Source organism: Montipora foliosa, unplaced genomic scaffold (assembly GCF_036669935.1).
Source record: "Montipora foliosa isolate CH-2021 unplaced genomic scaffold, ASM3666993v2 scaffold_35, whole genome shotgun sequence".
In the NCBI taxonomy this organism is placed as follows: Eukaryota; Metazoa; Cnidaria; class Anthozoa; order Scleractinia; family Acroporidae; genus Montipora; species Montipora foliosa.
In genome coordinates this window covers 1-14,286 of record NW_027179649.1, presented here as the reverse complement: position 1 = coordinate 14,286, position 14,286 = coordinate 1, and the positions used below count along the sequence as shown (strand labels likewise).

Below are 14,286 nucleotides of genomic sequence, written 5' to 3'. Positions count from 1 at the left end.
ATAATAATAATATAAGAATAATAAATTATGATGATGATGATGATGATGATGATGCTGAGGATGATGATGCTGATGATGATGATGATGTATAATTATTATTATTAATAAATGACTAGTCAGTATCTCAGTATGATCAAGCCCGAAATGCCCCAAATGAAGAACCGAACAAGGGTGGATATGCTTCATACCGTCACATATTCTTATCCAACGTTCCGCCAACACTGTTGAAGCGGAGCCCGGCTAGCCTCAGTCGTTAGAGCATGAGACTCTTACCTCAGGGTCGTGGGTTAGAGCCCCACGTTGGGCGGTGTATACTCTAGTATTGCCTGACAAACGCTCTTGTTTTCTTTTCGCTGTTGTAACTTATTAATTTTATTTTTTCGTAGAGTAGCAACTTGATAGATTTCCAGGGAGTCACGGATGTTAGCACTGAAACTGAAATAAAGCACAGAAGTAATAGCACTTGCAGTGCCAAACACAATTTCCCCAAGTAATCGGATTTTGATGAATTTGACATGCAAGTTGGTTGGACAGCGGTAGATATGAATGCTGCATACAGCAGGAAAGATTTGAATTGGGTACAACATTGAGTTAGCCAATTAGGTCTATTAAGATCAAGCCGAGCTGAGATGCTGTAAAAAAGCCTTATCATTTTTTGATTTGTAGAGGCAAAACATAGTTAGTAGCAAAAGGATGTGACCTCATTAAGGCATTCAAATTCACGCACGCCGATAGAAAAAACGTCAGACTAAATCGATTAACATTTTTCCTCGAGGTTGAAGCCGAAATGAGAAGCTGTCACCGCATCATCTTTGATTTGTCAAGTGAGAAACGAGGCGACTTCATTAATTCATCCTTTTCACGGACTTATGCCCAACTACAATGATTGTCATGGAATTTAGATTTAAACAAACCTCACCTGGACCTCAATAAAATCTAAGGCACCGATGGGAGTTGAACCCATGACCGCAAGTTTACAAGACTGGGCCGCCCTATAACCAACTGCCGAGCTACGGTGCCTTGCCACGTAACCCTAAGTAAACTGAACCACTGAAATTCTTAAACCTTGGGATTTGGATCAACGTCCTTTCATAAACTTGAAAAGCACTGTTGCTAGCCAAAAGAACCATCTGTCATTTCCGAAGCAACAAGAAGCGTTAACGAAAATATATTTGACGCTCATCAGTACATAACGTCAACTTTAATAGAAAGTAAGCTTGCCTCCGTGAGCCTAATGGATAAGGCGTCGGCATCCTATTGACCAAAAGAAGCCCGAAAGATTGCGGGTTCAAGTCACGTCCGAGGTGTGGACTTACCCTTTTCGCTACGAGGCTCACATCTTTGAAAGAACTCTCCCTTTTCCTCCCAAATGCCGAGATTCAGAACGACGGTCAGCGTCAAAATTCGCCAAAGCGGAGCACCCTTGTTCAACAAAAGGACACCCACGAACTTACCAGCATTGCTGTTGAGATCAGTATAACCAGCAATCTCGGTCATAAAGTTTCCTATGAAACTGGAGGATGCCACGTATCAGTTCACCGCTTCTCCCCTTTTCAAAGTTGGAGAAAAAAGAAAAGGAATGACTTTTTCCACGATATGCCAAAAGTTATTGCGCGATCAACATTGAAAAATGGGGGAAGGGGTTGTCCATTATGGGTTAGCGTCACCAGCTTTTCGGGTGGGAATTAGACAGAATGGTGCTCACATTAACTAAATTGTATTTTTCGGGATTTGATTGGGCTTAGACAAAATGTCCTATCATTTCATAAATTGGACAGCTCGCCTGTTTCTAAAGGACAAACTATCTGAAACTATTCCCAAATGAATCATTAATTGAGCAGTTTTACAAGAATTAAAGAAATAATAGCTATGCTAACAATTGCGGATTAACTACCCAGGTAATATAATTAAGTTGAAAAAACGTAGGCTGTGACTGTCTGTGCGTCAAAGGAAGCTTTGACACTCGACATTAAACCCGGCACCAGAGTCGTAGCCTGCTAAAACAAGCTTGCCTCCCGGCGGGGATCGAACCCGCGACTTTCGCATTACCCCAGCACTGTAAGTGACTGTTGCCAGTTAACTGCTTATAAGTACGACGCTCTAACCTACTGTGCTACGGGAGCTATGACAGTTGCCCCGACGAACCATTCGGTGGCTTCCGATGACCCTTCAATTGTCTTTCGAGTGTCCCTTTCCACGCCACCCATAATATAAAAAATCACGTCTAATAAAAATAGTAATTAATACTAATAATACTTATTATAATAATATAATAATCATAATAATACATCATTCATTATTATGATGATGCTGATGATGAATGATTAGTATGATTATTATAAATGATCTGCAGTATCTCCAGGATGATCAAGCCCGAAATGCCCCAACATTGAAGAACCGAACAGAGTGGCTATGCTTCCTACCCATCACATATTCTTATTCAACGTTCCGCCAACACTGATGAAGCGAGGAAGCTCGGCTACGCTCAGTCGGGTCCATTAGAGCATGAGACTCTTAATCTCAGGGTCGTGGGTTGGAGCCCCACGTTGTGCGGTGTATCTCTATTAGTGCCTGACTAAACGCTGTTGTTTTCTTTTTGCTGTAACTTATTAATGTTGTTTTTTCGTAGAGTAGCAACTTGATAGATTTCAAGGAAGAGGAAAGTAACGTGATGTTAGAAGAATTCAAGAATAATAGCTATGCTAACAATTGCGGATTAAATACCAGGTATATAATTCACAGTTGAAAACCTAGCTGTGACTGTCTGTGGTCAAAGGAAGCTTTGACACTTGACATAAAACCCGGCCACCAGAGTCGTAGCCTGTAAACAAACTTGCTCCCGGCGGGTGATCGAACCCCGACCTTCGACATCACCCCAGCACTGTAAGTGACTGTTGCCAGTACTGATTATAAAGTACGACGCTCTAACCTCAATGTGCTACGGGAGCTTGGACAGTTGCCCCGCCGAACCACCGGTGGCTTCCCGATGACCCTTCAATTGTCTTTCGAGTGTCCTTTCCACGGACACCCATAATAATAAAAATACTTATAAAAAATAATAGTAATAATACTAATAATTACTGATAATAATAATAATATAACAATAATAATTATGATGATGATGATGATGATGATTATTAATATTATTATAAATGCTCGGTCAAGTATCGCAGTATGATCAAGCCGGAAATGCCCAACATTGAAGAATCCGAAACAGGGTGGATCTGATTCATACCCGTCACATATTTTTTTAACGTTCCGCCAAACACTGCTGAAGCGAGGAGCCCGGCTAGCCTCAGTCAGTTTAGAGCATGGAGAATCTTAATCTCAGGGTCGTCGTGGGCGTTGTATCTCTATTATTGCCCTGACTAAGCGCTGTCTGTTTCTTTTTGTGTAACTTATTAATTTTGTTTTTTCGTAGAGTAGCCCACTTGATAGATTTCCAGGGAGTCACGGGCTGTTAGAACGAAAACTGAACCTAAAGCAACAGAAGTAATAACACTTGCGGTTGCCAACCACACATTTCCGCCAAGTAATCGGATTTTGAATGAATTGGACATGCAAGTTGGTTGGACAGCGGTAAATCATGAATGCTGCATACAGCAGGGAGATTGGCAATTGGGTACAACACTGAGGTAGCAAATTAGGTCTATTAAGCCTCAAGACGAGATGAGATGCTGTAAAACGCATCATTTTTTGATTTGCCGTAGGCACAAACTTAGTTAGTAGCAAAAGGATGTGACCTCATTAATGCATTCACCTTCACGGACGCCGATTAGAAAAAACTCAGACTCAATCGATTAACCTTTTTCCTCGAAGCTGAAGCCGAAAAATGAGAAGCTGTCATACGCATCATCTTTTGATGGTCAAGTGAGAACGCATGCCGACTTCAATAATTCATTCCTTTTTACTGGAATTATGCCCAACTACAATGATCTGTCATGGAATTCAGATTTAACCAAACCTCACCTAGCACATCAAATAAAATCTAAGGCACCGATGGGAGTTGAAACCATGAACGCCAGTTTACAAGACTGGGACTCTAACCAACTGAGCTACCGGTGCTTTGCACGTAAACCTACGTAAAGCTGCCACTGAACTGTAAGCCTTGGGATTTGATCAACGTCCTTTCATAAACTTGAAAAGCCACTGTTGCTGTCAAAGAACCATATGTCATTTCGATCAAAGAAGCGTAACGAAATACTATTTTACAGCCTCATCAGTACATCAAGTAGAAACTTTAGTAGAAAGTAAGATGACCTCCGTGGCTTAATGGATAAGGCGTCGGCCTCCTATTGACCAAAAGAAACGCCAGAAGATTGCGGGTTTCAAGTCCGCGTCTGGAGGTGTTTGGACTTACACTTTAGATACGGGGTTCACATCTTTGAAAGAACTTCTCCCTTTTCTCCCCAGAATGACGAGATTCAGAACCGCTGCGTCAGGTCAAAATGTCGCCAAAAGCGGAGCACCCTTAGTTACAACAAAGACACACCCGAAACTTCCCAGCATTCCTGTGAGATCCGTAATAACCAGCAATCTCGGTATAACAGTCATAAATTTATATGAAAATGGATGCCACGATATCAGTGCACCGCTTCGCCCCTTTCAAAAGGTGTAGAAAAAAGAAAGGAATGACTTTTTCCACGAATAGCCCAAAGTTATTGCGCGATCAACAGTGAAAAATGGGGAAGGGGTTGCATTATGGGTTAGCGTCACCATCTTTTCGGGTGGGATTGAGGCCAGAATGAGTACTTAATTACCTATTGTATTTTCCGGGATTTGATTGGATTAGACAAACTGTCCTATATTTTCTAAATGCGGACAGTTCACCTGTTTTTAAAGGAAAAACCTATCTGAAACTTTCCAAATTAATCAGGACAGGTAATTGGACAGTTTAAAGGATTAAAGAATAATAGCTATGCATCCAACAATTGCGGATTAACTACCAGGTATATAATTAAGTTGAAAACGTAGCGTTAGCTGTGACTGTCTGTGAGTCAAAGGAAGCTTTGACACTTGAAATTAAACACGGCACCAGAGTCGAAGACTGTTAAAACAAGCTTGCTCACGGCGGGGATATCGAACCCGCGACCTTCGCATTACCCCAGCACTGTAAGTGACTATTGCCACAGTACTGCTTATAAGGACGACGCTCTAACATACCTGTGCTACGGGAGCTATGACAGTTGCCCCGACGAACACCCCCCCCCCCCGGTGGCTTCCCGATGACCCTTCAATTGTCTTTCGAGTGTCCTTTCTCACGACACCCATTATAATAAAAATACTTATAATTCATAACAGTAAGAATACTAATCCTAATTATACTAATAATCACTTAACAATAATAATTATTATGATGATGATGATGATGATGATGATGATGATGATGATGATGATTATAATGCTTATTATTATAAATGCTCCGGCAGTATATTCAGTATGATCAAGCCCGAAATGCCCCAAATTGAAGAGCCGAACGCTGTGGATATGCTTCATACCCGTCACATATTCTTATTCAACGTTCCGCCAACACTGTTAAAGCGAGGAAGCCCGGCTAGCTCAGTCGGTTTAGAGCATGAGACTCTTAATCTCAGGGTCGTGGGTTCGAGCCCCACGTTGGGCGGTGTATCTCTATTATTGCCTGGACTAAACGCTCTTGTGTTTCTTTTTGTGTAACTTATTAATTTTGTTTGTTGTTTAGAGTAGCAACTTGATAGATTTCCAGGGAGTCCCGGATGTTCGAACTGAAACTGACTAAAGCAAACAGAAGTAATAACACTTGCACGTGCCAAACACAATTTCCACAAGTAATCGGATTTTTGATGAATTTGACATGCAAGTTGGTTGGACAGCGGTAAATATGAATGCTGCATACAGCAGGCGAGATTTGAATTGTGTACAACATTGCGTTAGCCAATTAGGTGGTCTCTATTAAGCTCAAGCCGAGATGAGATGACTGGGTAAACACGCATCATTTTTTGATTTGTCTAGGCAAAACATAGTTAGTGAGTGTGCAAAAAGGGATGTGACCTCATTAATGCATTCAAAAATTCACGACGCCGATTTTAGAAAAAACTCAGATCCTGAATCGATTAACCTTTTTCCTCGAGGCTGAAGCCGAAATGAGAAGCTGTCATTACGCATCATCTTTTTGATTTGTAAAGTGAGGAAACGATCGCGCACTTCAATTAATTCATTCCTTTTCAACGGAATTCTATGCCCAACTACAACGATTGTCATGGAATTCAGATTTAAACAAACCCTCACACTGGACATTAATAAAGTCTAAGGCACCGATGGGAGTTGAACCCATGACCGCCAGTTTACAAGACTGGCGCTCTAACCAACTGAGCTACGGTGCCTTGCAACGTTAACCTACGTCAAACTGCCACTGAACTTAAGCCTTGAGGATTTGAATCAACGTCCTTTCATAAACTTTGACAAAGCACTGTTGCTGTCAAAGAACCATCTGGTCATTTCGATCAAAGAAAGAAGCGTAACGAAAATATATTTTGCCGCTCATCAGTACATCAAGTCCAACCTTCTTTAATAAGAAAGTAAGATTGCCTCCGAATGGATAAGGCGTCGGCCTCATTGCAAAAAGGAAAGCCGGAAGATTGCGGGTTACAAGTCCCGTCGGAGGTGTTTGGACTTACCCTTGCGACTACGAGGTTCACATCTTTGAAAGACCTCTCCCTTTGCCTCCCAAATGCCGAGGTTCAGAACGCGGTCAGGTCAAAATTCGCCAAAGCGGAGCAACATTTGTTCACCAAAGCCACCCGAACTTCCCAGCATGCCTGTGCGATCCGTACTAACCAGCAATCCACGGTCATAAATTTCTATGAAACGGGATGCCACGGATTCAGTTCACCGCTTCTCCCCTGTTTCACAAGTTGTAGATGGATGACAATAAAGAAAGGAATACCGTTTTTCACGAATGCCCCAAAGGTAATGTATTGCGCGCGAATTACAAACAAGTATTTGAAAAATGGGGAATGGGGTTGCATTATGGGTTAGCGTCACCATCTTTTCGGATGGGATTGAGGCGCAGAATGGTACTCAATTACCTATTGTATTTTCCGGATTTGATTGGCTTAGACAAACTGTCCTATATTTCTAAATTGGACAGTTCACCTGTGTTTAAAGCAAAAACCGATCTTGACATTTTTCCAGATTAAGTCAGGACAGTTAATTGGACAGTTTAAAGGATTAAAGAATAATAGCACTCATGCCTACAATTGCGGATAATCAGACAGGTGGTATATTAATTAAGTTGAAAACGTAGCTGTGACTGTCTGTGGTCAAAGGAAGCTTTGACACTTGACATATAACACGGCACCAGAGTCGTAGCCTGTAAAACAAGCTTGCTCCCGGCGGGGATCGAAACCCGCGACCTTCGCCATTACCCCAGCACTGTAAGTGACTGTTGCCGTAGTACTGCTTATAAGTACGACGCTCTAACCTACTGTGCTACGGCGCTATGACAGTTGCCACCGACGAACAACCGGTGGCTTCCCGATGACCCTTCAATTGTCTTTCCGAGTGTCCTTTCCACGACACCCATAATAATCAAAATACTTATAATAATAATAATAGTAATAATACTAATAATACTTATAATATAATAATTAAATAATGTAACAATTAGTCCTCGAGCCCACATGGGCTCTGAGTCAATAGCCATGAGGCCGAAAGGCCGAATGGGCTAGTGACTCAGAGGGCCATGAGGGCGGAGGAGAATAATTGTTTTAGTTAAATCCAAATAGTTGGTCAAAAAAAATATCCGAGACAAACATCTTTCCCTAGTTAAAGCTAGACTTTAATTGTTGTTTTGGTTTTCGAAGCCGGCGCTTTCGGCTACTAGTGGGCTATAACGAAATAGCCTACTAGTAGCTCAACCAATCAGAACGCCAGCATTGATAATAGACCACTAGTTGGCTTGTACTAATAATAATTATTATGATGATGATGATGCTTTTTTTTTTTCTTTTTTTTTTTTGATGATGAGAATGATGATGATGATGATGATTATAATTATTATATATAAAATGATCGTCAGTATCTCAGTATGATCAAGCCACGAAATGCCCCCAAATTGAAGAACCGAACAGGGTGGATTATAGCTTAATACCCGCTCATATATCTTATTCAACGTTCCGCCAACACCGTTGCAAGCGAGGAGCCCGGCTAGCTCAGTCGGTAGAGCATGAGACTTAATCATCAGGGTCGTGGGTTCGAGCCCCACGTTGGGCGGTGTATTGTATCTCATTATTGCACTAAACAACCGCTCTTGTTTTCTTTTTGTGTAACTTATTAATTTTATTTTTTCGTAGAGTAGCAAACTTGATAGATTGCCAGGGAGTCACGGATGGTAGAAACTGAAACTGACCTAAAGCACACAGACAGTAATAACACTTGCAGTGCCAAAACACAATTTCCACAACGTAATCGGGATTTTGATGAATTTGACATGCAATGTTGGTTGGACACAGCGGTAAATATGAATGCTGCATACAGCAGGGAGATGAAGATTTGAATTGGGTACAACAGTGAGTTAGCCAATTTAGGTCTATTAAGCTCAAGCCGAGATGATGATGCTGACTAAAACGCATCATTTTTGATTTGTCTAGGCAAAACATAGTTAGTAGCAAAAGGATGCGTGACCTCAGTAATACATTCAAATTCACGACGCCGATAGAAAAACTCAGACTAAATCGATTAACCTTTTTCCTCGAAGCTGAAGCCGAAATGAGCAAGCTGTCATACGCATCATCTTTTGATTTGTCAAGTGAGAACGATGCGACTTCATAAATTCATTTTTTCACGGAATCATGCCCAACTACAATGATTGTCATGCAGTTAGATTTAAACCAACCTCACCTAGACATCAATAAAATGCTAAATGGCACCGATGGGACGGGAACCCATGACCGCCAGTTTACAAGACTGGCGCTCTAACCAACTGAGCTACGGTGCCTTGCACGTAAACCTACGTAAACTGCCACTGAAACTTAAACCTCGGGATTTGAGCAACGTCCTTTCATTAAACTTGAAAAGCACTGTTTGATGCCAAAGAAAACCATCTGTCATTTCGCTCAAAGAAGCGTAACGAAATATATTTTAACGCTCATCAGTACATCAAGTCAACTTTAATAGAAAGTAAGATTGCCTCCGTCGAGCCTAATGGATAAGGCGTCGGCATCCTTCTGCCCAAAAGGAAGCCGAAGATTGCGGGTTCAAGTCCCGTCGGAGGTGTTGTTGGGACTTACCCTTTCGATACGCGGTTCACATCTTTGAACAGACACTCTCCCTTTTCCTCCAAAATGCCGAGATTCAGAAACGCGTTCAGGTCAAAATTCGCCCAAAGCGGAGCCACCTTTGTTCAACAAAGACACCCCGAACTTCACAGCATTGCGGTGAGATCCGATAATAACCAGCACTATCGGTCATAAATTTCTATGAAACTGGATGCCAAGTACTCAGTTCAACCGATTATCCCCTTTTCAAAGTTTCTGTGAGAAACAGAAAGGACAAGGAATGACTTTTTCCACGAATGCCCAAAGTTATTGCGCGATAAACATTGAAAAATGGGGAAGGGGTTGCATTATGGGTTAGCGTCACCATCTTTTCGGGTGGGATTGAGGCAGAATGGTACTCAATTACCTATTGTATTTTCGGGATTTGATTGGCTTAGACAAACTGTCCTATATTTTCTAAATTGGACAGTTCCCCTGTTTTTAAAGCAAAAACCCTATCTGAAAATTGCCAAATTAATCAGCGACAGTTAATTGGACAGTTTAAAGGAATTTTTTAAAGAATAATAGCTATGCTAAAAATTGCGGATTAACGACCCAGATATATAATTTAGTTGAAAACGTAGCTGTGACTGTCGGTGGTCAAAGGAAGCTTTTGACACTTGACACAAACACGGACACCCGAGTCGTAGCCTGTAAAACAAGCTTGCTCCCGGCGGGGATCGAACCCGCGACCTTCGCATTACCCCAGCACTGTAAGTGACTGTTGCCCGTACTGCTTATAAGTCCGACGCTCTAACCATCAGCCACCAACCATTTGTTGCCCTCATACCTGTGCTACGGGAGCTATGCCAGTTGCCCGACGAACCAGCCGAGTGGCTTCCCGATGACCCTTCAAAATGTCTTTTCGAGTGTCCTTTCCACGACCACCCATAATAATAATAATACTTATAATAATAAGTAATAATATAATAACGTTATTTTTACTCGAATAAAACTGTTTAAAAATTATATCTATACGTATATAAAACAATCACAAATCTAAAACAACTATTCCCAGTAATAATAAAAATGTATTAATCAAAACTTATAGAAAATGTATATTACTTATATAATATAATAATACTAATAATAATAATAAACTTATACTAATAATACTTATAATATAGACTAATTACTTTAATAATTAATATAATTATATATAATATTATGATGATGATGATGATGATGATGATTATAATTGTTATTGTTATAACTCCTCGGCAGTATCTCAGTATGACTAGAGCCCGAAATGCACCAAATTGAAGAACCGAAAACAGGGTGGATATGCTTCATACCCGTCACATATTCTTATTCAACGTTCCGCCAACACTTGAAGAGAGGAGCCCGGCTAGCTCAGTCGGTAGAGCAGTGAGGACTCTTAATCTCAGGGTCGTGGGTTCGAGCCCCACGTTGGGCGGTGTATCTCTATTATTGCCTGACTAAACGCTCTTGTTTTCTTTTTGTGGTAAATTATTAATTTTGTTTTTTCGTAGAGTAGCCCACTTCGATAGATTTCCAGGGAGTCAAGGATGTTAGAACTGAAACTGACCTAAAGCCAACAGAAGTAATAACACTTGCAGTGCCAAACACAATTTCCACACGTAATCGGGAATTTGATGAATTTGACATGCAAGTTAGGTGGACCAGCGGTAAATATGAATGCTGCATACAGCAGGAAGATTTGCACTTGGGTACAACATTGAGTTAGCCAATTAGGTCTATTCAGCTCAAGCCGAGATGAGATGCTGTAAAACGCATCATTTTTTGATTTGTATAGGCAAAACATAGTTAGTAGCAAAAGGATGTGACCTCATTAATGCATTCAAATTCACGACGCCGATTAGAAAAAATCAGACTAAATCGATTAACTTTCTTTCCTCGAAGCTGAAGACGAAATGAGAAGCTGTCATACGCATCATCTTTTGATTTGTTCAAGTGAGACCCCGATGCGACTTCATTAATTCATTACTTTTCACGGATTATGGCCAACTACAATGATTGTCATGGAATTCCAGATTTAAACAAAAACCTCACCGGGACATCATAAAAAGCTAAGGCACCCGATGGGAAGTTGACACCCAGGACCGCCAGTTTACAAGACTGGCGCTCTAACCAACTGAGCTAACGTGCCTTGCACGTAAACCTACGTAAAAGGCCACTGAACTTACTTAACATCGGGATTTGATCAACGTCCTTTCATAAACTGGAAAAGCACTGTTGCTGCCAAAGAACCATACTGTCATTTCGATCAAAGACAGCGTAACGAAATATATTCTTACCGCTCATCAGTACATCAAGTCAACTTAATAGAAAGTAAGATTGCCTCCGTGCGCTAATGGATAAGGCGTCGGAAATCATCATTGCAAAACGAAAGACGAAAGTATTGCGGGGTTCAAGTCCCGTCGGAGGTGTTTGGACTGACCCTTTCGCTACGAGGTTCACATCTTTGAAAAGAAGCTCTCCCTTGTCCTCCCAAATGCCCGAGATTCAGACCGCGGTCAGGTCAAAAATTCGCCAAAGCGGAGCACACTTTGTTCAACAAAGACACCCCGAACTTCCCAGCATTGACTGTGAGCTCCGTAATAACCAGCAAATCTCGGTAATAAATTTCTATTGAAACTGGATGGAGCCATGTATCAGGTTCACGACTTCTCCCCTTTGCAAAAGTTGTAGAAAAAAGACAAGGAATGACTTTTTCCACGACATAATGCCCAAAGTTATTGCGCGATCACCATCGAAAAATGGGAAGGGGTCCGGCGAAGGGGTTGCATTATGGAGGTTGAGAGTCACCATCTTTTCGGGTGGGATTGAGGCAGAATGGTGCTCAATTACCTATTGTATTTTCCGCGATTTGATTGGCTTAGAAAAACTGTCCTATATTTTCTAAATTGGACAGTTAGCCTGTTTTTAAAGGAAAACGCCTATCTGAAACTATCCAAAGTAATCAGGACAGTTAATTGGACAGTTTAAAAGATTAAAGAATCATAGCTATGCTACCAATTGCGGATTAACTACCTAGGTATTATAATTAAGTTGAAAACGTAGCTGTCACTGTCTGTGGTCACAGGAAGCTTGAACACTTGACATTAAACCCGGCCACAGAGTCGTATAGCCTGGTATAAACAAGCTTGCTCCCGGCGGGGATCGACAACCCGCGACCTTCGCATAACTACCCCAGACAATGTAAGTGACTGTTGCCAGTTACTGCTTATAAGTCGGACGCTCTACCTTACTGTGCTACGGGAGCTTATAAAGTTACCCCGACGAACCACCAGGTGGCTATCCCGCGATGACACTTCAATTGTCTTGCGAGTGTCCTTTCTCACGACACCCATAATAATAAAAATAATATAATATAATAGTCAATAATACTAAAATACTTCTACTTACTAATATAATAGTAATAATAATAATATGATGATGATGATGATGATGATGATGATGATGATGATGATGATTAATAATATATTAATTATAAATGCTCGTCAGTATCTCAGTATGATCAAGCCCGAAATGCCCCAAATTGAAGAACCGGCAACAGGTGCGATATGCTTCATAACGTCACATATTATTCAACGTTCCGCCAACAATCGTTGTAAGCTGAAGGAGCCCGGCTAGCTCAGTCGGTATTGTTAGAGCATGAGACTCAGTAGCTTCAGGGCTCGTGGGTTCGAGCCCCACGTTGGGCGGTGTATCTCTATTATTGCCTGACCAAACGCTCTTGTTTTCTTTTAGTGGAATCTTATTAATTTTATTTGTTACGTAGAGTAGCAACTTGCTAGATTTAAGGGAGTCAAGGATGTTAGATTGAACTGAAACTGACCTAAAGCAACAGAAGTAATAGCACTTGCAGTGCCAAACACAATTTCCACAAGTATTCGGATTTTGATGAATTGATCATGCAAGTTGGTTGCGACAGCGGTAGATATGAATGCTGCATACAGCAGGAAGATTTGAATTGGGTACAACATTGAGTTAGCCAATTAGGTCTATTAAGCTTCAAGCCGCGATGAGCTGCTGTAAAACGCATCATTTTTTGATTTGTCTAGGCAAAACATAGCTCGTAGCAATAGGGATGTGACCTCATTAGGGCATTCAATTCACGACCGCGATAGACAAAAATCAGACTAAATCGATTAACCTTTGTCCATCGAGGCTGAAGCCGAATGAGAAGCTGTTCAAACCGCATCATCTTTTGATTTGTCAAGTGAGAACGATGCGACGTCATTAATCATTACTTCCTTTACGGAATATATTGCCCAACTACAATGATTGTTCCAGGGAATTTCGATTTAAACAAACCTCACCTGGACATCAATTAAAATCTAAGGAACCGATGGGCGTTGAAACCATATGACCGCCAGTTTACAAGACTGGCGCTCTAACCAACTGAGCTACCGGTGCCGTGCACTCGGTAAACCTACGTAAACTGCCACTGAACTTCAACCTTGGCGATTTGATCAACGTTCCTTCGAACTTGAAAAGCATCGTTGCTGCCAAAGAACACCATCGGTCATTTCGATCAAAGAAAGCGTAACGAATATATTTTTACGCCTCATCAGTACATCAAGTCAACTTAATAGGAAAGTAAGATTGCCTCCGTGGCCTAATGGATAAGGCCGGCGGCCTCCTATTGCAAAAGAAAAGCCGAAGATTGCGGGTTCAAGTCCCGTCCGAGGTGTTTGGACTTAACCTTTCGCTACCGAGGTTCACATCTTTGAAAAGAACTCTCCCTTTTCCTCCCAAATGCCGAGATGAGAACGCAGGTTAAGGTCAAAATTCGCCAAAGCGGAGCACCCTTGTGGCACAAAGACACCCGAACTGCCCAGCATTGCTGTGGGATCCGAATCACCCAGCTAATCTCGGTCATAAATTTAATGAAACTGGATGCCACGTATCAGTTCACCGCTTCTCCCCTTTTCAAAGGTGTAAAAAAAGAAGGGAATGCCTTTTTCCACGAATGCCCAAAGTTATTGCGCGATCAACATTG

General features: G+C 41.5%; 6 non-coding genes across 6 annotated transcripts; 3 read left to right on the top strand and 3 right to left on the bottom strand.

The window, feature by feature from the left end:
* Positions 1-2,009: 2,009 nt before the first annotated feature.
* On the bottom strand, positions 2,010-2,123 carry Trnai-uau (transfer RNA isoleucine (anticodon UAU)). The gene is made up of 2 exons: positions 2,086-2,123; positions 2,010-2,046 (listed from the first exon to the last, which is right to left on the bottom strand). It is a non-coding gene; the product is annotated as a tRNA-Ile (tRNA).
* A 350-nt stretch (positions 2,124-2,473) lies between these two features.
* On the top strand, positions 2,474-2,553 carry Trnak-cuu (transfer RNA lysine (anticodon CUU)). The gene has a single exon. It is a non-coding gene; the product is annotated as a tRNA-Lys (tRNA).
* Positions 2,554-5,548: 2,995 nt separating this feature from the next.
* On the top strand, positions 5,549-5,623 carry Trnak-cuu (transfer RNA lysine (anticodon CUU)). Its single transcript has one exon. It is a non-coding gene; the product is annotated as a tRNA-Lys (tRNA).
* A 665-nt stretch (positions 5,624-6,288) lies between these two features.
* On the bottom strand, positions 6,289-6,362 carry Trnat-ugu (transfer RNA threonine (anticodon UGU)). The gene has a single exon. It is a non-coding gene; the product is annotated as a tRNA-Thr (tRNA).
* A 2,541-nt stretch (positions 6,363-8,903) lies between these two features.
* Trnat-ugu (transfer RNA threonine (anticodon UGU)) lies at positions 8,904-8,977 on the bottom strand. The gene has a single exon. It is a non-coding gene; the product is annotated as a tRNA-Thr (tRNA).
* A 1,661-nt stretch (positions 8,978-10,638) lies between these two features.
* On the top strand, positions 10,639-10,713 carry Trnak-cuu (transfer RNA lysine (anticodon CUU)). Its single transcript has one exon. It is a non-coding gene; the product is annotated as a tRNA-Lys (tRNA).
* The last annotated feature ends 3,573 nt before the right edge of the window (positions 10,714-14,286 follow it).